Below are 26586 nucleotides of genomic sequence, written 5' to 3'. Positions count from 1 at the left end.
AGATAAAATCAAGGTCAAGTAAAAATACTCTTTGGACAGAGGAAAATTGTATCAATTTCAACAATTACCTTTGGAATTCCTATTTGAGGACAATTACCTTTGGAATTCCTATTTGAGGACATCTGGAATCTAAAGTTAAAAACCTGTTTTACAGCACAACATTTAACCTAATGTGTTTGATTTCTTCCCAGTTCCCAGTAATTTCACTGCAAATACATGTTCTTATAAAAGCAGATTAAATTTGACTACTTTTCCCCTATATATCTACCTATTTATTAACAATATTTATGGAAAGCTCTCAATAAGAAAATGATACTGTTCCTTCTAAGTCATTTTAAAAACCTCAACTCAAACAAATAGATAATGTATTTCTGGTTTTAAGCCCACAGCAAAGTATTTAACTACATTTAACTATATTGACTGCCTTTAACTATAAATTAAGTTGGTACTTTATACTACCAGATATTAAAGCCTGAATATTAAAGATGGTATTTTCAAGGGTAAAAACAATGAAAAAAATAGAATAGCTGTGCGTAGTAAATCTTTTACACAACAAAGCATGAATTCTGCAACTCAGTAAAACTAATGTTTTATTTCACTGAGTTGTATGGGGAAAATTATTATGCATTATTTGTTTTTTGATCAACAGGCTTATAAATACCAAACAGTATTATTCAAGGAAATGAAAATACTGTATTAGGAGTTAACTGATTAATTCAACATTTAGAGAAGTTTGGTTCAATGTACTGCAAAGTTAAAATGTGCAATACTGTAAAGCTTGAACATGAACACCATCTGTCCCTACGTGTCCTGCGTGAGATTAGAATCTAAAAAAAACATAATATCCTGAATTATTTGCTGAAGTGACTAATAATTGTAACTCTTTTTTTCATCAAATATGTTCAGTGAAAAATATCTCAAGGACTGGCGAAAAAATGGAGGAAAAAGATAATTTTTTTAATGTTTTATTTTGGGAATTTGATAATGTTCCTATTCATTGAAGAATTAAAACACTGGTAACTTCTTAATCTCGTTGGCCAACATTTGACCTTGTAAACATGTAAGAAGACAATTAACTTTATGTGTGCAAGCTGTCCCAAGGAACTGCTTGAACAGAGTGGTAAGCAAGGGATTTTGAGCAAATTTGGAGAAGGAGAGTAGAGTTCCTTCCACTAACAGATGGCTTTGCAGCAGGTAACAGAAGAAGATAATGAGTAATTGAGTGCAATGACTAAGCTGCCTTGGACAGGTTGTGTTTTCTGTTCTGCTTCCCACTTCATCTCTCCATCCCCCTGTCTGTAAGGATTCAACCACTAACCTACATCTTGATGAAGCCCTCGTCCTTAAAATACTTCAAAGTGAAAAAAGAGATTGCAGCAGCATTAAGTATAATCTGATAATTGTGAAGGAGAAGGTCAGTGATCTGGAATGAAAATATCAACACAGTATGTGAAGAAAATAAAGCTTTTCTTGGGATGACGTAGTTTGAGAGCCCTGCCAGAAACACTACAAAGAAAATGAAACAGATTGGTGATTTGATAATGAACTGCTAAAGAGAAGTAGGAGGTCTTCTATCTAGCTAGGAATGTTACATTTTTATCATGTATTTGATGAGTCATATAGTGAGATAGCTGTTTTGGAAGGATAAAATACAGTTACCAGGAACATATTTTGGGAATGCTATTTGGCATGAAGAAGGGTACTAAGGGAAGTTATTAAAGCGTGTTACAGAAGCAAGAAGTCGTCAAGAATTCTGTATTACAAATAACAAAAAAGAAGTCTTTTCAAAAACAAAATACAAGGTGTTCTACATTCATGTAATGGAAGCCGTAACAGTAAGGTTTGTCACAAAGTATAAAGTTATTTTGCATAACTTTATATAGGATATCTATATAACTAAGGTATGGAATAACTGCATACTTAAAAAAAAGCCTTTTCCAGTGTGAGTTCTGAAGGCAACTGCATGGTTGAAAAATATGAGGTGTCTTTGCAGATGTCCTTATGGTTTCATAAACAAGAGACAGCAGAAAATACAAGAGGTGAACTGTTGTATGTACGATGTGTGTGTGTTTTGGGGGAGATACTGTGTTTTCACAAGAAAAACATTCAAGTGAGCAAGTCAAGCCTGTTCTCATAGGAAAGCGCTGGTCTTCTCAGTGACAGGTAAGCAGAAGCATCCTAGAGAACATTAAATATACGAGTCCTGCACAAACTCAAGCTCACAAAATTGTGAAGAAAGGCAGTTCTAAAGCTGCTTTGTTATCAAGGGTAAATATTAAAGCAAAAATAAAAACTAAAAATTGTCAGTGGTGGGAAATATTTTATACACATGGTATTATCGAAGATACTGATTGGGGTGATTCACATGACCAAAATACTGTAAACTGGTTTACCTCATTCTGGAATTTAGACTCTATGCTTCTATCAGTGAGAAAGAGATCTTCTTTATTAAGGAAATAATTACCTGATTTAAGGCTGCTGAAAACTCGCCAGTGCTAGATCTTGAACGCCTGCAAGTCAGCGTGTTATCTGGCACACTTCAACAACAAATGCAGGAAGGGTTCTTCTCTATACTGGTCAAATCAGACTAGAGAACAGGATAAGCTATCCTTGTAAAGTATCAATTTATTATCAGTTGGGACTTCTATTTACAAATGTATGCTGGAGAATGGCTGCAATAACTATTATGAGGACTGGGGCTTACACTTTTGAGAGAAGAGAGAGAATGTGAATGAATGTTAAAAATGCTTGCTAGGTCACAACTCTGCAGTCCAGGATGAATGCTTTTGATAAAACAGAGTAAAAATACGTAATTCTTACATCATACTTAGCACTTGTAGATGTCAGTTATCTTTTTACTGAGGTGAAGTCTTTCCTCTGAAGTACCAATTTCAAATTCAAGACTTGTGTTCTTGTCTCACTTATATGGGCATTCCTCTTTTCTGTGGCCTTTTCTAAGCCTGCCTATTTCTTCTTAATTTGCTTAATTCACTGAACAGCACAAGTAATGAAATGAAGGCAATAGCTATTAAAACTAGTCATATGGTAATAGGAAAGAGAAGATAAGAAAATTATAATCAGTAAAAGTTAGAAATTTGAAACTGTTGAAGATTGACAAGAGAAGTTGGAGACAGCATGAAAGAAATCCCTGACTCTTAATGGAAATCAATAAAATAATGGGCTAGGTGTTCGGTTTTGTCTTAACTGTACATGGAACATAATAAATCCTACTGGGTCGTAAGCCAGATGGAGGTAATGAGCCATTAATAATAATGTAAAAAAGGCACAGGTATTCACTAATAAAAACCTTATTTTGTATTTGGAAAGCTGTGAAATTATGTAGGTGTATCTGGTGATGTGATTGACAACAATGAAGCACTCTAGTCCATTAGTAATAGACAGTAGATAGCATCTCCTAGGGATTCAACTTTTTAAATTAGTAGGGCTAAATATCTTGTGCTTTCAAGGTTGACATTTCTTATACAGCAGTTGAAATCTGTTCTCTTTCTCCATTTGGGATAGGACAGTAAGTGAACAAGAGTCCTCAAAATAAGCTTAAATACAGAGCAACCCCTGAACACTGTACACTTTCCCCAAAAGAATTGGTTGAAAATATATTTAATTTTTCAGGGTTTAATGTATCTGCTGAAATAAATAGGCTGAGGTACCCCACAAAGCTGTTGGGCTTTATTTTTCAGGAAAGGCAAGCAAGAAAGCCTCCTGTAATATGGCTGATCTGACAGGCTTCTAGTAAAACAACAAATCATTAGAAATGAGCAAGATGGGGGAAAAAAAAATAATCCTAAACTGATAAAGCACCAAAGAGTGTAAAAAAATACTCAGTACACAATATGCAAAATCTGCCTGGTGGTGTAAATTTATTTTCAGTATATGAGTTTGCAGTTTTGATGGATAAAGGTAGCTGTATGTATAACATAGTTGCCTTCAACATTGTGATAGGAAAATGGCACTATTCATATCTGTGCAGCCCATGTGAAATGAATGAAGAGGTAGCTGGTTGACGGATCTCAAAAGTAGTTGTCAATGGGGGTGTTTTTACCAGAATCTTGAAGACATAAATAATGGGTCTAATATTATTTAGTATCTGTTTAGTAGTATAAAGTAAATAGAAAATCACTTAAAAGTCACAAAGCTTGGTGGACAGCCAAACTGTCAAGGTCAAAGAACTCTTCAGACTGAGAGGTAAATTAAGCCTATTGAAAGAAAAAAAAAAAATGAAATATTATAGTATCAAATAATCCATGTAATACCTACATGAAGGCATAGGAGCAGAAAGAAGAGGCTGCTTTGAGGAGACAATACGAAAAAGATCAGAGAAATAACTCAGCATGATCTCTATGCGTGATGTGTTGGGAAATGAGGTTGTAATATGATCTCTGGTTGTAGAATTAAGGAATCACTGACAAAAAAAAGGAAAGGTCTCCATTTTTTAACCTTGTGTAGGGCAGTGATTTAGGTTTATAATTCTGGTATTTATGATTCTGGCTTTGGGGCCCAGCTTTTCATGTCTTTGGGGAAAACTTAGATTTCCAAAAGATGAGACCTATAATTAGCTTGCAAGAAGTACTCGGAGAAATGCACAGAATGACATTCTTTTAACTAAATAGGTCAAACCCTTATAGATTACAGCGTTAATACAGTTAATACCTTAATGGGAAGATGTAAAATATGCTACAGCAAAAAGAGTTTAGAAAAATTAATAATTTGAAACTGAAGCTAGGTAAACTGGAAAAACATTTGAACATAGCTAGCTAAAATGGAATGAGTATTTTCTTCACCTCTTGATTTCTTGGTGCCTAGCTTTCTTGCATGAAAGCCTGACTCTTAGTTCTTGTTTCAGTAACAAAAGTGATTTAATTTGGGGTTTTGTGGATTCTTCTCTTTCTCCTGAATTTTCAGCTTCTCTGTTACGTGCTGAAGTATATTGTGTCTGATTGCATCAATCATGTTGTGTTTCCTAAAGGACATAATACATTGTCAAGTTATGTATTATTTAACCCTGAATAGGGCCTTCACATGTGTACACACAGGTATAAATACGCTATTTGCTGTGGTGCTGGAAGCTGTATTTGCCGGAAGGTGTGTAGGACCAGATGAGTGAATTAATTTTGTCTAATGTTGGACTTACTTGGATGTTGAATTAAAAGTTCAAGTTGAACTCCACCATCCTTTTAGGAGACATTATGAAATGTTTGTAAAGGCCACACATTTTCTGCTGTTTAAATACCCAGCAACGCTAACAAACAAAAAAGCACCTACCTGTAGTTCTTCTAGCACTAAGGAGGGGCAGGATGGAAGACTGTTAGTCCTTTGATTTTTAAAATAATTAATTCTTGTACATTTAAGGCTGGAACTGTGTCTGGTATTCCGCTAAAACATTTCATCATAGTCACATAAACGGTAATATGCGGGATCTAAAATTTAGGTATATATGCACTGTGATACAGGTCAGTTTTGCTTTTAATGACTTGAATATGTGACTAGGCCTCAAATAGTTGTTTATGGTGGTACCCAAAGGTTTCCTGGATTTTGCTTTAGCTGAAAATCCAAATCTCACAACTTTATGTGGGGGGAATTGTATAAATGTGAGGAATTGTATAAATTTAATGGGTTTAGTTCACTCTGATTTTGATTAAAAGCTATGTTCTGATTCTGTAGGTGGTAACTTTGCACTTACAACTTGATTTCCACTTACAGTTAACAATAAGCAAATTGAAAAATACGAAGTTTACTTACTAGCTTGATCAGAAACTTCAATACCTTGCTGAGTTTAAGTATTGATGTATGCACTGCAGTAGTGAATTGTGCCTGACTAAAAAGCTACATGTGGAGATCGTATAAAGTAACAGGAGTTAAAGTAACTAGGAGTAACATTGCTCATACTGATGTTCAAACTCATACCCTGGCCTTGGCCTTTTTATTCCTGCAGTACTGGAGAAAAAAGACCTTTCAAAGTCTAATCTGACAATTTTTCTTCTTTTAGTCAGCCCCAGAAGCAAGCTGGGAACGTGGATACATATGGCTGCTGCTCATCAACACAGACAACTTGTGATGAGTCTGTGATAAGTGAGGGGATTTAACTGTAGTCGTTTATGTAAAATGTACCCTCAGGACTGACAGAATCATTGGTACTGCGGTGACAACAGGGCTAGAAGTGTTTTTTTTATATGACTCTTTATTTTGATTTCAATGCCAATATTTTAAAGTCCAATTGAAAAATCGAATTACAAATGTCCTGCATCTTGCCAATAACAATCTCTGTATGCTGCCACTTTTTGCCTTCTGTGGGTATACTTATTTACAGTTATTTGTACCATATTTTTGTAGATTATATTCAGCCTATTAATTGCCTGTGAGCCATTCGCAGAGTACTTGCTGTTTGTTGTGTCTGTGAACACCAAATTTGTGTTAGTATTGCTTTTGCAAGCAAGTAATGTAGGTATTAAGCAAAAGGACTGCTAATGCATTCTGGATAATTCCTGACAAAAGTTTAGTTCCTGCTATGAATGTCCAGTTACTGACAAAATATTTACAAATTGGGAATCTGATTCCTGAGTGCATGACTATTAATAGGAAATTAGGTTTGGTGCTTTAAGTTAGAAAAATAATACTTTTGTTTAACTATATGTTGCCTTGAACTGAAAAGCTAGACCATCTGGTATCTAACCTATTAACTTAAATAACATACATAATATTTACTTTGGGATAAATACAGAAGAGTGAAGAAAGATGCTATTTTGTTATTCAGGACATGGATTGCATTTTCATATGATGAGATATATTTCATATGACAGATATAGATACTTTTATGGATTTGCTGTGGGCTTACTATATAAGTTTGGAAGTTTGTAAGTTATTTCCTTTGTGTAAACCACTTTCAACTATAAAATGGGATTCCAGGATTTGCTTTCAGAGTTTTGATTTTAAACTTTTACTAGAGGTATGTCTTAGCAGCTATTGAACTCAACAGCAAAACTCTCACAGGTTTCCTGACATAGGAATGGGCACCACCTCAAGTCATTTTATAATTATACATTGGTTTGGAGGTCTGAGTTTAATTGTGATGCACAAGTTAAAAAAACAGTGTCTTATGACTTACTCATAAATATTATATCTTTGGAATTTGCCAGTATTAGTTGTCCAGGCACCTTGATATATGATGATTAGAAAATCTGATTAGGTGTGGTATGTGTTTGCAGAAAAATACTTTTTATATGTTTACTAACCATTTACATTAGAAGACAGCTTACTATTTTTTTCAAAATGTTATTATTGCTAAATTCAATATAATATAAATTGTTTAATTGCATACAGAATAGATTTGAGATGATGCAAACTTGGAATTATAGGTTAATAGTCTGGTACTTAAGTTACATTAAAAATGCATACTCTAGGAAGAAAGAATGAACAAGAGTTCTTACTTGTCCTGAGTTCAGCAGTAGCAGTCATTTTTTCTCCTTAGTAGCTGGTGCAGTGCTGTGTTTTTGACTTTCAGCCTGGGAACAGTGCTGATAACACTGATGTTTTTAGTTGTTGCTCAGTAATGTTTACTCTGACCAAGGACTTTCTGAGTCTCATGCTCTGCCAGGGAGGAGGGGAAGCTGGGAGGAAGCAGAGACAGGACCCCTGACCCAAACTGACCAAAGAGGTATTCCATACCACAGCACGTCATGCCCAGTATATAAACTGGGGGCAGTTCCCCGGAAGCACTAGATCACTGCTTGGGTCGGGCTGGGTATTTGTCAGCCAGTGGTGAGCAGTTGTATTCTCTTCCCTTGTTCTTTTCCTTATCATTATTATTATTGGTGGTAGCAGCAGTGGTTTGTGTTATACCTTAGTTACTGGACTGTTCTTATCTCAACCAGTGGGAGTTAAATTCTTTCAGTTCTCCTCCCCGTCCTTCTGGGAGGGGGAGGGAGCGAGTGGCTGCGTGGCTGACTGGGCTTAAACCGCAACAGAACTGTTAAAATGTATTGAAAAATATTCCTCCAAAGTAGAATTTTAAACATCATTGCAGACTTTTAAAACTAATATTATTCATCTTCATCCATTATATATTTAAAAAAATAAACCTTTGACATTTTTGTTGCTACTGAAATGCTTGAATTTTATTCTTCCTGTGCAAAATATTAGTTTTCTAAGTTTCAATACTGACAAAGATAATATTGCTAATCAAAAAACAGTTTAGCAGCAAATTCCTGTAACTTCTGAACTATTTTATATACTTTTAAGTATACAGTATTTGTGTGCTTCTCATTTAGGTGATTAAATTACGACATTATAATACTATGTTTGTGTTCAGAACTAAAAATATATGTTTTTATTTGATTACATGTGTTAACCAAATATCATATCACAATTCATCAATATCACACTACTACAGTTACATGGCATTGTAAGTTAAAGGCCGTCTTAGGTTATTGATAATATTTTGAATGGGATGTGGCTTTATTAAAACCAGTGCACTCACTGTCTTCAGCACTGAGCTGGTCTATATTTACCATAACCAGGGTTCTAATATTTGAAGTAGTATGTTACAAATACGAAGAAGTACAAACCTGTACAGCTGAGAGCACATTTGTTAGACTGGACAATCTCCCCGATGCAGCACACTTTTTTCTGTTATAGATCCTTTACAAAGGTGTTTTCAGAGTTACACAGCTCTATGTACTATAGGTGGTTGAAGACTTTTTTTTTAACTGTCACTAAATAAGCATCTGTATGAGAGGAAATAAAAACAGTTTAGTGCTATCAGTTTTTTTTTTTTTATTATCCCATTCAGAAGACATGAAATTACTGGACAGAACTGTAAAGCAGGCAGAAGCAGATATTACTACCAGCCTTTAGAACAGAACCCTGAGAAAGGACATGGTGCTATTAAAGTGGTGCTAGCTTTCTTGGATGCCAAAGGCCAGCTGAGGACCTCCTGAAAATGTCATACAAGGCTTCTTATTCAAAACAGTGAATATTATGGAACAGTAACTCTTCAAAAGCATAAACAAAGTTATACAAACTATGACATAGCCTTTATAGTGATGCCTGGAATTTAATTTTGCCTAGTTCTAATGAATAATGAAGAAAAAAGGAATCTGTGGCTACGATTTCAACTCCCATATGACCATACATTACCTTTCATTGATTATACTTAATGGTACCTGGTGTAAACAACTTTTCACTTTTGATCATGGTTCAAGTAACATCCAGTAGAGAAGTGGCTAGAAAAGCAGCTTTCTTCAAACAGCTTTATGTTAAGTGAGCCCAGAACTTAATTTCAGCTCAATTTTGATGTCACTATTCAGTGGTCTTTTAGTCCAGAATTTGCTACCTTTATACTGAGTAGTACTGGATAGATCAGGATCTTTACTGTTTGTCTCCATGACAGGTTTTGGTCATTGTGGGAAAGTTGATTTAGCCACCTGCCCTAAGCCATGTTCAAACTATAAGAATTTTCAAGGAAATCCCCATGATTACCAGATGTCCAGAAGCAAGATCAGCGTCTGGAACTCTGAGCTAACTTAAGCATCTCTTACTACATAGACTTTATTCAACAGAGTATTTACCTGGTGGTTTTCAGAAAGCTGCAGGCTCTTCCTTACAGTCTCTGGAGAAGAGGTAGATGCAGTTTAGCGCTGGGCTTTCCCGGGGCTAATAAGTCCTGCAGAGAGGCAGAACATAACATCCCAGTCCTGGGACTGCTTGTCTTGGTTTGTTAACATGCAAACTGCATTCACACAGCTTCCTGTTTGCTTTATGCCCTGACCCATACTCTCAAAAAAAGCCTAACTGTGCTAAATTCTCAGTGTTACTAATGCCAGTGGAGTGGAACTGCACTTATGTGTTGGCGTGAAATTTCCCCGGGGTTAACAAATACTTAATCTGTGACTGCATGGGCAAGTGTTTTAAGCCTATTGGCATAAACTGTTTTGACAGTGCGCACAAATAATCTGAAAGAAGCTAGGCAAAAGAAAAGGACAGCTGAAGCGCAGGAGCTGTTTCAGTCTGATCTTACTAGTAGCCAGTGGGATGCCCAAAAACCTGCCAAAGGCTGAGAGAGCTAACAAAGAAAAAAGCATATTCCTGGGAGGCATCCCAGTGCTGTTCTGAAGTTAAGCTGTGGCATAAAGAAACCCCATAAAAAATCAAGCAACTAGTGTTTATCAAGGCAAAGGCACAGAATGAGGCCAGATTTTCCTTCAAGAAACTACTGCCAAGTGGCCTTGAGCTATGTGGAACAGATAGACAGGATATGTCTCATAGAAACTTCAGAGGTAATCCGTGCCCATGGTCTTTGCCACTATTGCAGTGCTCCAGTAAATGGAGAATGAGAATCCTGCTTTTTCATCCTACATGTCACAGTATCTGAGATTCAGTATTGTCTGTCACATTAATGCTTGTTATTTAATAGCTGACATCTGGTTAGAAGTTTCCCATAGACATACTTTACTTTCTGGCAGATTTTGCTGAGTAGAATTCAGATCTGTGCATTGTTTTCAGGCCTGCATTTTCTGCTTTTCCTCTGGTTCCCAGAGAGGTCCCTATAATTGTTCCTAAGCTAAAAGGTAAGTTACTACAAATGGTTTTTGCATTTCATTTGCACTTACTGCTCTGTGGTATTCCATTTTCTCCAGTGCTGTCCCATGTAGCTTGATTTTCATTAATGCTACAGTCCCTTTGCATGATGATTCTTTGCTTTAAGGAAATGTTACTTTAAGACAAAAACAATATACCCAAGGCAGTATTGCTTTAGAAAGGTGGCAGTAACTGCCACTGCTGCTGACTCCTTCAGAGTATAAAAGTACGGCTTGGTCATTGCACTGAGCTATTTAGGCTTTTATATAACAAAAATTAAACAAAGCGTAGTGGTTCTTTTAGGAGTTTCATGTTATAATGCCTGGGAAATATACAGTGCTCTGCTTCTGTTAATGGTAGTTTGGTGAATTACATTGATCTCTGCCATTGAGACTGTATTCATATTCTCAAGAAGTATTGTAAGGATCCTCTAATTAGGTAGCTGGTGAAGCTTTTTAAGCAAAGAAATGTTCTTTTCCTTTTGCCTATACCTGTGTAAGTACATATTCTTAACAGCATTTTACCCTAATTGCATCAAAACAGGTTTCAGTTGCAATTTTTCTAGATCTGAAATGCAGCTTGGCTAGTTGGTTTCTTACGTCTTCTCCAGTATTCTCCTTTTTTGTTATTCTCAGTTATTTTTTGCTTTTCTTTACTAACCATTAAGTGTCTCCAGAATAATTTTCATGCTCACGACTTCTGATAGTAAGTTTTTTATCAAATCTTCAGCCCTGTAATTCTATAAAATGACTTCGTTCTCATAACAATATGCTAATTCATGTTCAAAGAATTGCACCCTGCAATACATTTCATAGTTCCCCATAAGCATTTTCTATTGATTCAATCAACTTATTTTTCACCACCTAGCAACCTCAAAATTCAGAAAACAGAAGTGAATCTCTTCAACAGATATTTTATTAATTCTCAGCTCACTGTCATAGGCATTTTATAGTGTCCTCAGCTGAAATTAGGAAGTTATGTTTTGACTTTGAGTAATATATTTATCAGGGAAAATTTTATTCCACTGGGGTTATGGTGCAGCAAATGAAGTTGTTTGCAGTTCAGCAGTCACCTGAGATATTAATTGAAAGTTCAGAACATCTGTGTTTCTCATCAGATTTAGCTGATAGCACACTTGGATTCATAATAAACAACCTGAAAAAAACCACAATATTTAATTGGGCTACACATTTAAGGAAAACTTGAATTCATAATGTTGGTATTCAGATTTCACATAGTTTATAGAATCATAGAATAGTTAAGAGTTGGAAAGGACCTTAAGATTTTCAAGTTCCAACTCCCTTGCAATGGTCAGGGACACCTCACACTAATCCATGTCACCCAAGGCTCTGTCCAACCCAGCCTTGAACACCATCAGGGAAGGAGCATTCACAATTTCCTTGGGCAACCCATTCCAGTACCTTACCACTCTCGCAGTAAAGAACTTCCTCCTTATATCCAATCTAAACTTCCCATTTAAGTTTTAACCCATTACCCCTTCTCCTACCATTACAGTCCCTAATGAAGAGTCTCTTCCCAGCATCCTTATAGGCCCCCTTCAGATACTCCATTTATTATAGGTACTGGCAACTGATTGGGTGTGTTGGGATGGAATGATGCTGGCAAGCCGCCTACCAGAACACTTCCCCTTGTCAGCCTCCAGTAGACCTGGCCTCCCAAATTGAGTCCCATGTTCTAAATTTCTAAACAGAAGAAAGATGAAGAATAAGATCTTGGAAAACAGAACAAAAATTCTTTTATTACTCAGCACCAGCTTTATGTAGAGTATTTTGTGGAATTGTATTTCAAGTTTAATGACAATAAGGCAAGTTTCTAAGGCTGACAAAGTTATGAAGCTGGTTGCAGAATTAGGATCTTTATATGGAATTTTAAAATTTCCAGGGGATGTCATGGTAGGGAAAAAACTCTTTACTCAAGGCCATGGTTCCATTTTAATTTTGAAGTATTAAGTTTTGTAGATTTTGCATGTTTTAGTAATTACGTAGTTGTCAGATAATTTCTGTAGGGGCTATTTTAATACAGCCATACTGATATTCTGTATCAGAATTCACAAGATTACAGCATCCACCTTTATGTAATATATACACATGGAAAGAGCAGACACTTGAAAACGGGGGTCATGAGAATGGTGCACCAAAAAGAGGTATTTAGAAGACAAGCTAGAAGGAACAGATCCGAAATTCCACCTCTTTCACAAATCTCAGTGTTCATGAGATTGGAATTGGCAGATTGTAACAGCTGTGGTTGTGTAGGTGACCCTGTGGATCTGGTTGTCTTTCTCAGCTTTCTCTTGAAAAATATGAGTCCATTTTTAGAGCCCTGTCACTCAGGCAAAGGCAGCTCTAGTTTTTTATCCCCCTTAGCCTCAAGTGATCCAAACCTGTATCTCCTATCTGTCTTTGCTTGATCCTATGTTTGATGAGCTGCATTAGAAGGGAAATTTCTCTGTTTTTTTGAGAAAGGGATGCTGGGGTGAAAAATACTTCTGATGGCCAATCTCAGGAATTATGAGGCTTTTTTTGTTTGTTTGTTTTTTTGGGGGGGAGTGTTTTTTGTTGTTTTGTTTTGTTTATTGTGGGTTTCTTTTGTTGTTGTGTTTGTTTTTTTTTTGTTTTCTGCCATTGGAATAAAAAAAGGGGTGGGGGAGAGAGAAATGAGCAGGGGGTTATAAAGAAATGCAGAGATCAGCAGAAAAGTACAAGTGTATATACATATATATAATGGTAATTTAAGGTTTTAGGTACTTGTTTGTATTTAAATATTGTTTTCAAGCTCCCAGTTCTTCAGTTACCCCATCTATACTGGTTTTTATAAGAGCAAGATTTTATGGGTCTGAAATACTCACACTTGGGAAAATGTTCAAAAACTACGTAGACAAGGCCCACAGTGACATGATTTAGTGGTGGCCTTGGCAGTGCTGGGGGAAGAGTTGGACTTGATGATCTTAAAGGTCTTTTCCAACCTAGCTGACTCTATGATTCTAGGATATGACCATCTGTACAGTTGCAGCTGAGTCAAGTTAAGAGATAACACCCTTGAGGCTGCCCATGCCCTCCCCAGCCTACATCCATGGTCTGCTGTCAGATTTACAGATGTTATAGTACCTCTGTAGCTCAGCTCCACAAAAACAGGCTTGGTTTTAACAAAATCCAATCAAAAGGCTACTATTGGCAGCATTTGTGCTAACCCAGAGTGTTTTGACAGGAGCAGATAAAGGCAGTGACTGCATTGCAGGCTCTGGCTGTCTGAGATGGTTGGAGAGGTGGCCTGGGGCAGCAGCGCTGCACCTGACTCAGCAGCCATCAGCACAGTGTGCCTAGCTGCCAGCAATGAGTTCTATATTTTTTTCAGCTTTCTTAGCTTTAACAGTGCTTGCAAAAATTGTGTCTCAGACATAATAGTGATTTCTGCCATGAATCAAAATAGCTGCTGTTGCAGCTGCCAATTTGTGTGGTCTGAGAAATCCTGAACGAAATACAACCTGATCTAGGTGAAGATGTCCTTGGTCATTGCAAGCGGGTTGGACTAGATGAGCTTTGAAGGTCCCTTCCAACCCAAACTATTCTGTGATTCTATGATTTTTGAAAGTCAGCTCCACACTAAGGAAAGAATGTGGATCACAAGATGAAAGTGGCTGGCTGGCTTTCTCGGTGTTTGCTGTATGATGTTAAATCAATGGTCCAGAATTTATTAACTTTTATTTTAAAACTAAAAAAAAATTCCTCTCAGTAATGTGTTCATCTGACACTGTTTTATTTAGTATTTGGATGGAATAGGATTCTATCATGATCAGAGGTCTTCTTCCTTTCTCACTTGTTTGACAGAATGAAAATATTGTAGTCACTGACAGCATCTTAATTTCACCCACAAAATGCATTTTATGAAGGTAACACCTAATTCTAACAAAAATAAGGACCCATCAACAGTCATAAAATTGAAAAAAAAAATCATCTTCATCTGTTTGTTTTTCCTTGTTTGTTTTTCATGTTCCCAACCTGTCAGTTAGTGGCGATAGGACTAAACAGAGGCAAGCAAGGAAAGCAAATTTAGCTGTGAAGCCCTGTCAGTGAACTTTTTTTTCCATCGGAATAATATATGTGCTGTCACACATCCGCAGGTTCGCTGTTAATTCAAACCTTTTCTGCCTGACTGAATTAAAACAAAACAAATAAGATGGACAGGTTGTAGAGGTGAACCTACATGCACAGTTCATATATGGACTCTAATGTATAAGGCATAAATTACAGAATCGGTAAGTTACCTTAAAATTGTTGTAACCTTTCCAAATAAGTCATACTGTGGAACTTGTGTGCACAGTCAAAAATCAGAAAGGACAGTATTTGGACAATTTCCATCAGCATCTACTGGTTTTCAGACTTCTTATATGTTACTTACTAAAAAGTCACCTATGGTAGCTTCACAAGCAAACAGTTTTCTATGCTTTTAGAGGAGAAGTTGCTAGTATTTTTCATACTTATTTGTTGCACTATAGGAAATGTTTTTTAAAGTAAATTCCTTAAAGATGTGAGGATATTGTTATGAGGACCACAATGTTCACTCTTAGGGCACATCAAATATTGGTGAAGGGGAAGTAGAAAGAATGAATACAACTTTTTTGTTCTGTTTTTGTTTTTGCTAGCACTATATTGAATAATAAACAGAACATTTGGTTATATCCTGTTTTCCTAAGAAGAGCCATCTGCTTTTAGAGTCGGGTGGGTTGCATTACTGGCCTGTTTTGTGACAAGCTGCTAGCTGAGCTGAATAAAATCAGATGTTGGTTAAAGTTCACCAGCATGGATTCTATCAGATACTTTGATTTTGTTCATAATCCCAGTAGATGCCTAATCACAGAAGCCTCATCTGAATTACTAGAACTGCTATATCAGAGACAGTGTCTTAGCTCCATGTCCAGACCTTTTTGTGTCAAGGAGTTCACTGATCTGATTATTTTCATATTGGCCTCTTAGCTTGTGTTTGCCTTATATCTCCACCAATAATACTTCTTTTTCCTCAGTAATATACATTAAGCCACTTGTCCTTCCTGATTTCTTACACTCCTGATTCACTGTTGTCAGCTGCCTTCTGAGGTGATCAGAAAACAAGAAGAAACACAAAATAGTGCTCTAGTTTACTGTTATTCCCGTACTCTGCTGTTGAATAATGTTTTAACTTGCATTTGTACCTTCTGAATGTTTATTTCCCAGATGTCTTAAGAAAAAATATCCTTACTCTTTGGGTGAAGAATTTTGCAGAGAAAATGCTTTTGCTCCAATGACTCAGATTCATGAAATATGCTGTCCTTCCTCAGAATCTGGTTCTGCAAATGCATGCACACATGCACATGATTTCCAGTGTACTGCTTTTGCCACTGTTCTTGCTAGAACTGAACATACGCATCCATGTCCATACTTGAGATCATGCAAAAACAAAGACCTCTCTCCCTCCCTCTGACCTGTCATTGCATGGTGACAACAGATGTGAGGCTTCTGAAATTTGTCAGCCTCTGGACAAAGCAGAAATCTTGCTCTTGGCAAGTAGTCATCTTTGCGTATTTTCTGTTGCATTTCAACAAACCTTGGCTAAACCTGCAAATTCTGTGAAATGAAATACTGCCTAAATTAGCCTGGTAGGTACAACAGATGTGTTCTTCATTTTCTGTAGGAAAGTATGACATGGGAGTTTGAGATGCTAAAGAGAAATAGGCTTATTTGATGACTAAACCAGTTCAAATTTACATGAGATGAAGTAAATCTTTGATGCTATCAGCAAGTAAAAGAATTTAGTTAATAGCTTTCTGCAAGTCATTTCTTCAACTGCCTAACTTGTCCTAAGTATTTTACCTTGTTTGGTCCTCAATAGTGTGTATTTTTGCTGGCACCTGTATGTTGCATAAGACCTCTATATAGAGCTCAACTGGATGAATTTTATCTGCTGTTCAGCATGAAGTAGTTTACAACAAAGCTAGCCATGCCTTGTTAAATATTCATAAAAATAAGGATTTCTGATTAACTGAAAAAATCCCCTTGATCTCAGCAGCAGAATTTATGGTTTCAGTATTCCATTCAATAATAAATAGTTACTTCTCTAACAGTTGCATAGATAATGATAAGTAAACTGAACTTTAATCTTTCAGGTAACATTCTGTTGCTTCTGAATATTTCCCTATATTTGTTTTATGATTATTAATATGCATGATAAAACCAGAATGTCCGTGAAACGTTTTTACAGTTATGAAAAAAGAGTGGAGACATGTTACTATGTGGAAGTCATAAGTGAAATAATGGTTAGCATTATAATTGGACTTCTAACATTCATCTGGGTAATTGTTGCCAAAACCCATCTTGTAGCTATGCAAAGCATGGCAGATGGTCCTTTCTGATATCTCAGAAAGTACAGTATAACCTTCTTACCTGATGCTTTGCTAATCCTCATTCTTTATGAATCTGCAGAAAAAAATTGGCAGCGTTTTCACTTCCACTGAGCAGAGATTTAAGATTAGGAAAAAGTGCTGAGAGAACAATTCATGTATTGCTGGGGATGTCATTATTTTTGGAGTAGGATACTTAGTGGGACAAAGTACAGTATTAAATAGCTGACATGTGTGACATACGTCCTTATTTTCTGTTCTGCTTTTGTGCCTGATAAATTTCTAAGCTTGGTACAATATATGGACAACTCTGTAGGTACTGAGAGTATACAACTTTTCACACAGAATTCTTCTTCCGTATTGCAGAACCAGCTTTTGGGTTTTTATGGGATGGAGCATTCACAACTTCCCTGGGCAACCTGGAATCTTATGGTAAGGACATGACAATAGCAATCTCCTGAGAATGCCTACATAGAATTTGTTTGATATTTAGGCTTCTTTCCATGGCTCTGGGTAGATATATGACCTTTTTTTTCCATAATGTCTAGCACTATGCTAACTTTTTGACATTTGACAGTTGTTTTTCCTAATGTTTAAACAGACTATTTGTGTTGCAGTTTCAGTTAAACACATTCTATTTTGTTCTTGTCCTCACTGAGAAGTCAGAATAATCGATGCCTGTCTTTTTATAACATCCGTATTGTTACTTCCTGACAATTATGTCTTCCCTGAGCTATCTTTTCTTGAGTCTAAGCAAGCTTTTTTATCATCAGCTTCACTTTCCTAACTTTTAATCACTCTCTGTCATTCAAGGTTGTGAACTCTCTCACTTTGTTCATTCTCTTTTTGATGTGTGATGAAAATGTTGAAGCTGGGTCCTTAACAGTATAAAATATAGGGAAATATACTAATTGCTGATTTTACATATAATATCCTAGTAATACTATTCAAGCCTTGCATTTGCTTTCTTGTTGCCTGTTTTGAAGTTGAGATAGTTATCCTCTGTTTTCTGCTGTTTCTTTACATCTCATTATTTGTCTCTATTTGTGCCTGTGTATATTTTTATCAACTACATGATTGATGCCAGTCTATTTTTTCAATTTATCAAGCTCATATTATTATTCCTTTCCTGAAATATACTTAATGTTTCATTTCCCAACCTTTAAATAATTCATAAATTTGATTAGCTTATTGCCTCCTTTCAATTCTCCAATTTAAGCCTTTATTTGAATCCCAAGAATTCCTAAGTAGCGTTTTCAAGGTCCAATTCAAAACTCAGTAGCCCAATGTGGCTTCAGTCATTAATATTTCACTATTGTAGGCTCTGCCATAAATGCGCCATTGCCAGATGCACTGATTTGTCGACTGGTTGCACTTTTCCATGATCTTTACATATATCTGAAGGCTGTTAAAGGTAGTTACTAAAACTTCCTGAGGAGACAGCATGATACATGTAATCTTCTGTCAGTGTCAGATTGACTAAAAAAGTAAGCTGAAAGCTGGACACAAGTAGAGGAACAACATGGTCTAGTAAGTCTCTATTCTGCCTCCTTTGTCTAGACACTGTTCATTTCCTGCTCAAAGACCTGTAATGTTGCACTGTGATAGTAAAGTCTGTCTTTTGTAGTTCTCCATTCCTCAACCTCCTGTAGCACTGGGTTGTGGAATTCTTGGGTAGCTGGAACCAAAATGCCACCAGGAACCCAGGGTGTCTCCATTGTGAGCAGCAGTCACTCTTCCATATGTTACTGTCTGTTGTTGCTCCCCAGCACTGTTTTAGGCGTAGCAAGGAGCATTCTCAGAGATTCTTGCTTCTCACAATCTTCATCCAAGAGCTGCTTTAGCTGGCCACTCTGGTTCTTCATCCTTTTTTATGAAACCCCAGCTTTATATGATGATTTTCACAAAGAGGTGGGTCTAGGAAGAGCTGGCACTTTGCATGCAGTGAGAACCTAAGAACACATTTTCCATGGTAGATGAAAAAGAGGGCAGTCCTCTGTGGCCCCTTCTTGGCCTCTTTCAGACAACCCAGGAGTAAAGTAATTATGTGGGGGTTAAAGACTAATCTTCATGCAAGCTTCCAATGGTTAATTAGTGTATCTCTGAAGAGTAATCTCACTGACAGTGAGAACAACCTTACTTCCCAGAGAGCCTATTCATTACAGCTGCTGAGCTGCCAGGAGGGGAGCACAGTTATTTCCTCCCTCATCTCTACTAGAGCTTTGCTGCCAGTGGAAAGAGCTGCAGCTGCTACAAAGGAGAGGCAGTAATGCTAATGGTTTTATTCTGTGAACTAAAGTCTGAGGGTCTCCTTCTGTGACTCGATTGTGAAGAAGACCAGGTCAGACCATAATGTGTTATTAGACCTGGTATGGATAATTTGCGTTAGTGCTCTCTTAGTTTTTGGGAGGAGTTTGTGGCATTTTGACTCTTTCTTCAGTACAGATTTCCTTTCCACCCCATGATGACTGAGAGGCTTTGCTGGTTGAGTTCTCAGTGCCTTCCCCTCTTTATGGTAGTGCTTACCAATAAATTCTCTCACTAAAGCTACACAAGTCAGTTGTTAAGCAGAGCACTCTTTGCTTTTTCATCCATTTCCTCTTCCATAAATGATTTATTTTGATTTCTTAAGGTTTTCTTATTGTTAAAACTGTGTTAAATGCATTAGGATTTACATACCCTGCAGTATGAAACAGCAAAACCGCTAGATATTGTCTTGCCAGCTATTTTTTCTTGTTGAGTCTGAATCTCCAATTGCCAATTAAAGTCTGACTTGAGAGGCAGAACACTTGAGCAAAACAATGTGCTGTGGGACTCAAGAGCAGCTGGAGGAAGGAGGTAAGCATGGCTTAGTTAAAATACACTTTGTTCAGGTGTCTTTTGTTAAACTGAAGTGACAGGTAGTTGGGCTGCTAGCATTAAAACAAGTTAGGTAGGTAGGAGGAAAGAAAGGCTAGGCTAACAATAAGAGTTACGCTGGCTTTAAACATCTTTAAAGTAAAGTAACAACAAAACTAAACAAAACAGAAAAATAACAAAGGAATTGGTTTGTTGGGTTGTTTTGGTGGTTTTGGTTCATTTTTTTGGTTTGGTTGTTTTTGGGTTTTTTTGCGTTGTGTTTTTTTTTTTTTTCGACACCAGACATGATTCCCAGGAAATTTGAGCTTCCTGGGCAAAGTTATTCTTCATACTAAACAGGTAGAACAAAAAATTGACAAGGATTTCCCTAAAAAGGAAAAGAGATAAAGAAGTTTTACCAGAAGCTTTGGCAAGTAATTAACAAAGGATTTGAGCATCATGCAGTAGAAAAACTTTTCACATAGCATCTGGGCTGGTTATTTTTTGAGATATCATAGTTATGGCTCCAAAAGTTTGAGAATACCTTTAAGGAAAAAATGCAAAAATCAATATAGCCCTTGGAAAGAATTCTTTGGAGCTTACAGTAGCATAAAGATTAATTTTGGTTTTCTGTATTCTTACAGGTTTTGGTTATTTCCATGTAAATGCCATAGGACTAGCACTAATACAATTTTCAGGCGAGCATAAGCTAGTTATAAACTAATTCATTTCAGTAGAATTTAGGAATCTAGCTCAATAGAAAATCCCAATCTCATCTGTTTTTAATATTTTTTCCCCTGTTAGCTTAATAATCAGCTCTAATGACAACCTATTTTTTGTGATTCTTTCTGCTGTCTCCCCAGTAAGAAGCTCTATCAATAACTACCTTGTATCGATTAGGAGTATAATTCTTGGTATAATAGCTAGAGGTGTTGCCAAACTACTAACATCACTGGAACATTTTGAGAAGAATGTAACTCCCAGATAGTAGGGAGTGTTCTTACACATTTTTCTTAGGCTATGCGCAGCATTATTTTAGATTTTGATCTTGCATAACGTCTGGGAAGAGGAATATCTTTTCAGCCCTGCTTTCTGCCTAGTTTTAGAAGACTAATATTTTCCATCACTCATGTAAGTTTTCTATTAACTTTATTGGAGAGCGTGACCCAGGCCTTCATTCAATAATGTAAGAAGTCCTTACGTTATAAAGAACTATGTAAGCCTTTTCTGACACTTCTGTATGTGCCACAGGTATGCCTGTAGATCAAATTCAGTAGAAGTGTTAATCAGCTAAATATTAGTAATATATTGAAGAAACATGCTTAGTAACATCTCTACTTGATTATGAACTAACTCAGATCTTTCTGCAAAGAAAGGAGTTAAAATTTGGGGTCTTTCTATAGCTTTAATTAGCAGCTTAAGCAGTAATGCTTTCTCGCTCTGTTTCATCTTCTAAAATGTTATTTTCAGCTATCTCTGTACTACAATGAAATATGCTTGCTGGAAACTTTCCAAGAAATAAAAATTCTTCCTCCTAATATTTGCAAGAGGCAAGCATATAAAATGAATATAAACAAGTTGGAGCAAACATATCACCAGCAAGCATTTATTTCCCCTGTATTTAGTTCGCATGATCAGATTTTCAGGGGCTACTAGAACAGTGAGCATAAGTTTCTTTTAATATATTCATTTATCATATTTTAATCTGATAGCTTTGTTTGAGCCCACATACTCTTCTGCAGTTGAACCTAGAAAAGAATGATACTGTTAGGCCACTGATAAGTCTTAATGGCCCTGATAAGATGTACATGGGAGTCCCATCCACACCTACTGCCATAGGGCTCCATTTAAGCCCAGACCAGGGAGCTGTTTCTTCCCTAAACTATGCTATAGAAGTGCTGGTTTCTGGCCTTGACCCTGGATGCATCTCACCCATGCCCTAAAGAGCTTCTTTCTTCAACAGACCCGTTAGATGTCTCTAGTAGTCTTGTCTCCAGCCTCATCTCTGGCCAAGCCTTCTTTTGTTCTTGGCTGCACTTTGGCCACAGTTCATCCTCTTGCAAGGCCTGGGGCTGTCAATGGAACTTGCTGCTGCTGCCTGACTTTGCCCACATGGCTCAGGTAGTCTGTGCTCCATTGGTAGGGCACTGCCTTAGCTGGAGTCATCTTCCCCTCAGGAGCAGCCTGTTCTTGCTGCTTCCTGACAGATAGCAATTATCTGACCGGTGCTTCAGGAAAAGTTATATTTTTATTCAGAGAAAAGATTCATTGAACACGTCTATGCCCCGATAAGTCTTCTAGGTTTCTTAATTGCAAGAGGAATAAGTTCTATGGATGCAACCCAAAAGACAGTTTTTAGCAGTTAACTAACAAGTTGCATCTTTTAAAGCCATGCTGACAACTTAAGAGATGGAGACATTTGAATTATTTCAGTTACCACCATTTTTAATCTCATCATCTAGCCTTGGTCAAAGTAATAGAGTAAATTCTGTGAATGGATCAATCAAAGTGTTTAATTAAAAACATAATGCTTTTAAAATTTTTGACCAGCTGATTTGCCTTGTGGATATAGATTTGTACCTTGCAAAAGGAGTACTAGTATGACCTGAGCAGAAGAAACTTGAATCCTTTTTCTGTGGGATGCATCTCAGAGGGAGACTCCTGTCTGAATATATCTGGGCCAGAATCAGGCTATAAAGCTATTCCGTAACATTATCCAGCAATGACACTGATACGTGTTGTTGAATAAGTTTTAGTTGTACTTCATCACTCTACAGAGTGTAAAGAACAGAACTACAACAGGAACACAGGACCAATGAATCTCTCTCCCTTGTGATCGACTTTAGTTGTATTTTGTTCTTGTCCAGTGGCTAGTGGAATTGCATTTGAGATAGAAGACTTCAGTAATAAATATACAGTCTTGTAAAAACAGTTTCAATGACTAAATATGCTTGTTTGGGTTCGATTAACTGAGAAATCTGCCAATCCTACTTGAACAATATCCCATAGGACTCTAATCTACCCAGTCAGGTCTGAAGCAGACTACTTACTAATTATTGAAAAGAATAAAACAGGAGAAAGGATAAGTGAAAAATAAAGAAAGTCACAAAAAAACCCACCAAAACAACAACAAAAAACACCCAAATCCCCACCCAAACTGTATTCAGTTTATTTAGAGGCCTAAATTGACAGAGACTTACCTGTAAATTCAACCTTGCCCTGTGAATTGTCCTATTGATTTCAGTGAAATGTCCCAAAACATGGAGAGCTAAGCATGTAATGTATCATTGCAGGACCAAGACTTTCTTCAGCCTAAAATTTTTCATTTTAGAATAACATCTGAACACCCTTTAAAAAGTTTCAGATAACATATTAAAATGTTGAGTTTTAAGGGCAAACTATCAAAATCTCTTCTATCATTTTTCCCTGTTTATCTTAGCGTTAAGAGACTCCAAGATGACACCTCAGTCTGAAAAACAAAGATACGCTTTAAAAACCTGTGGAGGTGATCTGTGAGACCTGCTCCAAGACCTCCAGAGAAGGTAACAATTTTAGACAGCTCAACTTTTGTGCATTCAAAGTTTCATCTCAGATAAACTTTTATACCTCTCATCTACAAAGTAGTCAGTATACTACTGCTAGGTCTGATGTGGAAAGGGAAAATGGGCAATAATAGAATCTTAGAATACATAGGGTTGGAAAGGGCCTTAAGATCATCTAGTTCCAAGCTCCCTGCCACGGGCAGTCCCTGCCTTACCCTAGACCATGTCCTCTAAGTCTCTGTCCAACCTGGCCTTGTCTGTGATTGCAAGAATTTGAGCCAGAGAAATAAAACATTTTCACTGAAATAAAACAGTAAGCAAAGGGCATATGATAACTGTCATGAGAAATAATGTTGGTTGCCCAGTACAACAGGTCGCACCGCAGTTTGGATTGAGACTATTTTGTGGGTTTAGTTGATACTTGCTTATTTGCTTCATGAACCTTTGTAACACTTTTCATGGGTTTAGAATTGTTTATATTTTTATTTACCAAGTTTCTAAAATCAAGTAATTTCATATTTATATGTGTATTAGACAAGAAATACTTGTAAAAATGTAGCAGATGCCAACTGGCAAGCCCCACTTGGATATAAAATCCTTGTTTTCAGTAAGGTAATTCAGTAAGTTGAGATTCTGTTAATAACCTGTTCAGCAGTAGAGAGTTATTTCATTATTCCCTTCTTCCAAGATCTCCAAGTGCACTCACATATCCTGGAAAAGAAAGAATAAAAGGCACGTTTCTTCCATGAACAGTATTTTTCTCTGACAGTGTAGTTCCATTGATTTCAAATGAGTTGCTCGGGTTTCAGAATGTAGTTGAATTGTGCTTATCATTTGGGATGGATTGTTCATTGACAATGAAGCTGTTTCATGTCCATTTACTGCTGTTCATGAAATATGTTGTGCTTATTAAACATTTAACCATTAATAAGTTGTATTGAAGGAATCTGGAGCAGTGTAAAACCAAAAAATTACAAAATAAGGACTGCAGTAATTTTCTTCTTTTTTATAGTCCCAGGCTTCATATCAACTGATGTGAAATAAGAAGCTCACATGGTCTTTAATGAGACAGATTATATTTATCATTGTTGTCAACTCTACTGAAAACGTTGTACTTTAATGGTTAGAACTTTAATGGTTCAAAACTGGCCTAAGCACATCTTGACACAGAAATGAGAGAAGTCTAAATTACCTTGTGTGATGCATTTTTATTGGGAAAGAAAATATTTCTGTCTGCCTTGCAGGTGCTTAAGTGTATGAGAACCTGAATCAAAATATTCTCTCTACCCATAGAATTGTCTGAAGTAAATCATGTTACCAGCTGTATGTCTAGTGAAAGACTGGTTTCAAATAACTGACAAATTATTTTACTATCAAAATGCTGAGGAAATTTGTTGCTCAGGAGCAATTCCTACTAACCTCACTGATGACTAAAGCAGTGTCCTGGGTTCACCAGTAGCAGTCATTTTTCTCCTTCTTAGTAGCTGGTGCAGTGCTGTGGTTTTGACTTTCAGCCTGGGAACAGCGCTGATAACACCGATGTTTTTAGTTGTTGCTCAGTAGTGTTTACTCTGACCAAGGGCTTTCTGAGCCTCGTGCTCTGCCAGGGAGGAGGGGAAGCTGGGAGGAAGCAGAGACAGGACACCTGACCCAAACTGATCAAAGGGGTATTCCATACCACAGCACGTCATGCCCAGTATATAAACTGGGGGCAGTTACCTGGAAGGGCTAGATTGCTGCTCAGTCGGGCTGGGTGTTGGGCAGCAGGTGGTGAGCAGTTGTATTCTCTTCCCTTCTTATTTCCCTTATCATTGTTATTATTGGTGGTAGCAGTAGTGATCTGTGTTATACCTTAGTTACTAAACTGCTCTTATCTCAACCCATGGGAGTTACATTCTTTTGATTCTCCTCCCCATCCCTCCAGGAGTGGAGGGAGGAAGGCGGGGGGGGGGGGGGCGGGGAGTGGCTCACAAAACACAAGTGATGTGTTTGTTTTTTTTTAAGAAAAATCAAAAGGAATCCTTTCTTTTACAAGATGTAAAGACTTGAAATGAAACTGGGCTCTGTTCCATCATTGTCCAACTCCCTTTATTAAACAGTTTGGCTTCCTTCAAAAATTATATATGAAAAATTATGAAAGTTATAGTTATGGCACATTGTGTATTTTGCCCTATAGAAACAGGTTATTTATTATTTTCCTTTTCAAATGCTCCACTGAAAGACATACTTTTCTTAAATAATAATCTGGGGTATGCCTTCAGTCTCCCTCATGTCTGCCAGTGCAGGATTTGTTTTTTATGGGATATGGAGAATGCATGCAAAAGTTCTACTTGTGCTTCAGTGTTTAAGCTCATATGTGAATAGCAGTGGAAATAGAGGTCTGGAGGTATGCTCAAAGAAAGCCAGACTGTTTCTTACTGCTGTCAAATCTTTTGAGGGCTTTAATGTGAGAATTGCCGTATCTGCCAGTCTGTCTGCCTGCTTGTCTCCGTAGGCCCTTGGTCTCCTCATTAACCTAGTTGTTATGCAAATTTCTGGCACCAGAGATCAAAAGAAGAGAAGTTCATCAACATAGTGGATTTCCTTCAGTGTGCAGCAAAAATATTAGGGGGCAGAATGTCACTAAGTTTTTAGAGCAAGGTAGATCTCACAAAGAGGCCTCTTGCAAAATCCTAATATTTGTATAAAGGCTTGACACTTAGGTAATGTCCCTTCTTCAGCACAGATGATAAATAAGTATTTTACAAATACCCAGGCTTATTGGACAAACAATTCAATAGATATGATCACATTTCAGTAATGCATGTGAATGCAGTTTTAAGTACCTCATATTTTGCCCATTTCTATTCCCTTGATAGCTTAAACAGAGATTACTTTGTCTGGCCAAGGGTGTTCACTGTGAGTCAGTGACATCTGATCTGTCCTGACACTTGATAGCAGAATCTGTATTCTGTCCCAGGGCCAGCACTCAATATATTGGTTGCTAAAGAAGAAAGTGTACATGAGTTTTCTATACCAGGATTAATGGAAGTGTAAATATGGAAGTATCTTTGGTCTATAGTTCAAAGGAAAGTACAGAAGTAAAACATGTTTGAAGAGGAAGATACAGATGACGTGAAGGATTAATGCAAAAGACTTGAGTGTACTTGCTTAGGATTTCTCATTAACAGTCAGATGTGCTTTTAATTCAGCTATCTCTTTAAAGATGAAGGCTATCTTTTCAGA

General features: G+C 37.0%; 1 long non-coding RNA gene across 1 annotated transcript in view; it reads left to right on the top strand.

Annotated features, from left to right (window-relative positions):
• The window catches only part of LOC130596043 (uncharacterized), a 48903-nt gene that overhangs the window by 6524 nt on the left and 15793 nt on the right, over positions 1-26586 (top strand). Inside the window, exons 2-3 of the long non-coding RNA XR_008971449.1 lie at positions 650-2163; positions 6005-6080. This is a non-coding gene — a long non-coding RNA (uncharacterized LOC130596043). The remainder of the gene's footprint in view (positions 1-649; positions 2164-6004; positions 6081-26586) is intronic.

The sequence above is a fragment of the Pezoporus wallicus genome, unplaced genomic scaffold (assembly GCF_028554395.1).
Source record: "Pezoporus wallicus isolate ANWC-B61680 ecotype Strahan unplaced genomic scaffold, APGP_CSIRO_Pwel_v1 contig_7553, whole genome shotgun sequence".
NCBI lineage: Eukaryota > Metazoa > Chordata > Aves > Psittaciformes > Psittacidae > Pezoporus > Pezoporus wallicus.
Note: the sequence above shows the minus strand (reverse complement) of the source record. Positions and strands in the feature narration are given on the sequence as shown.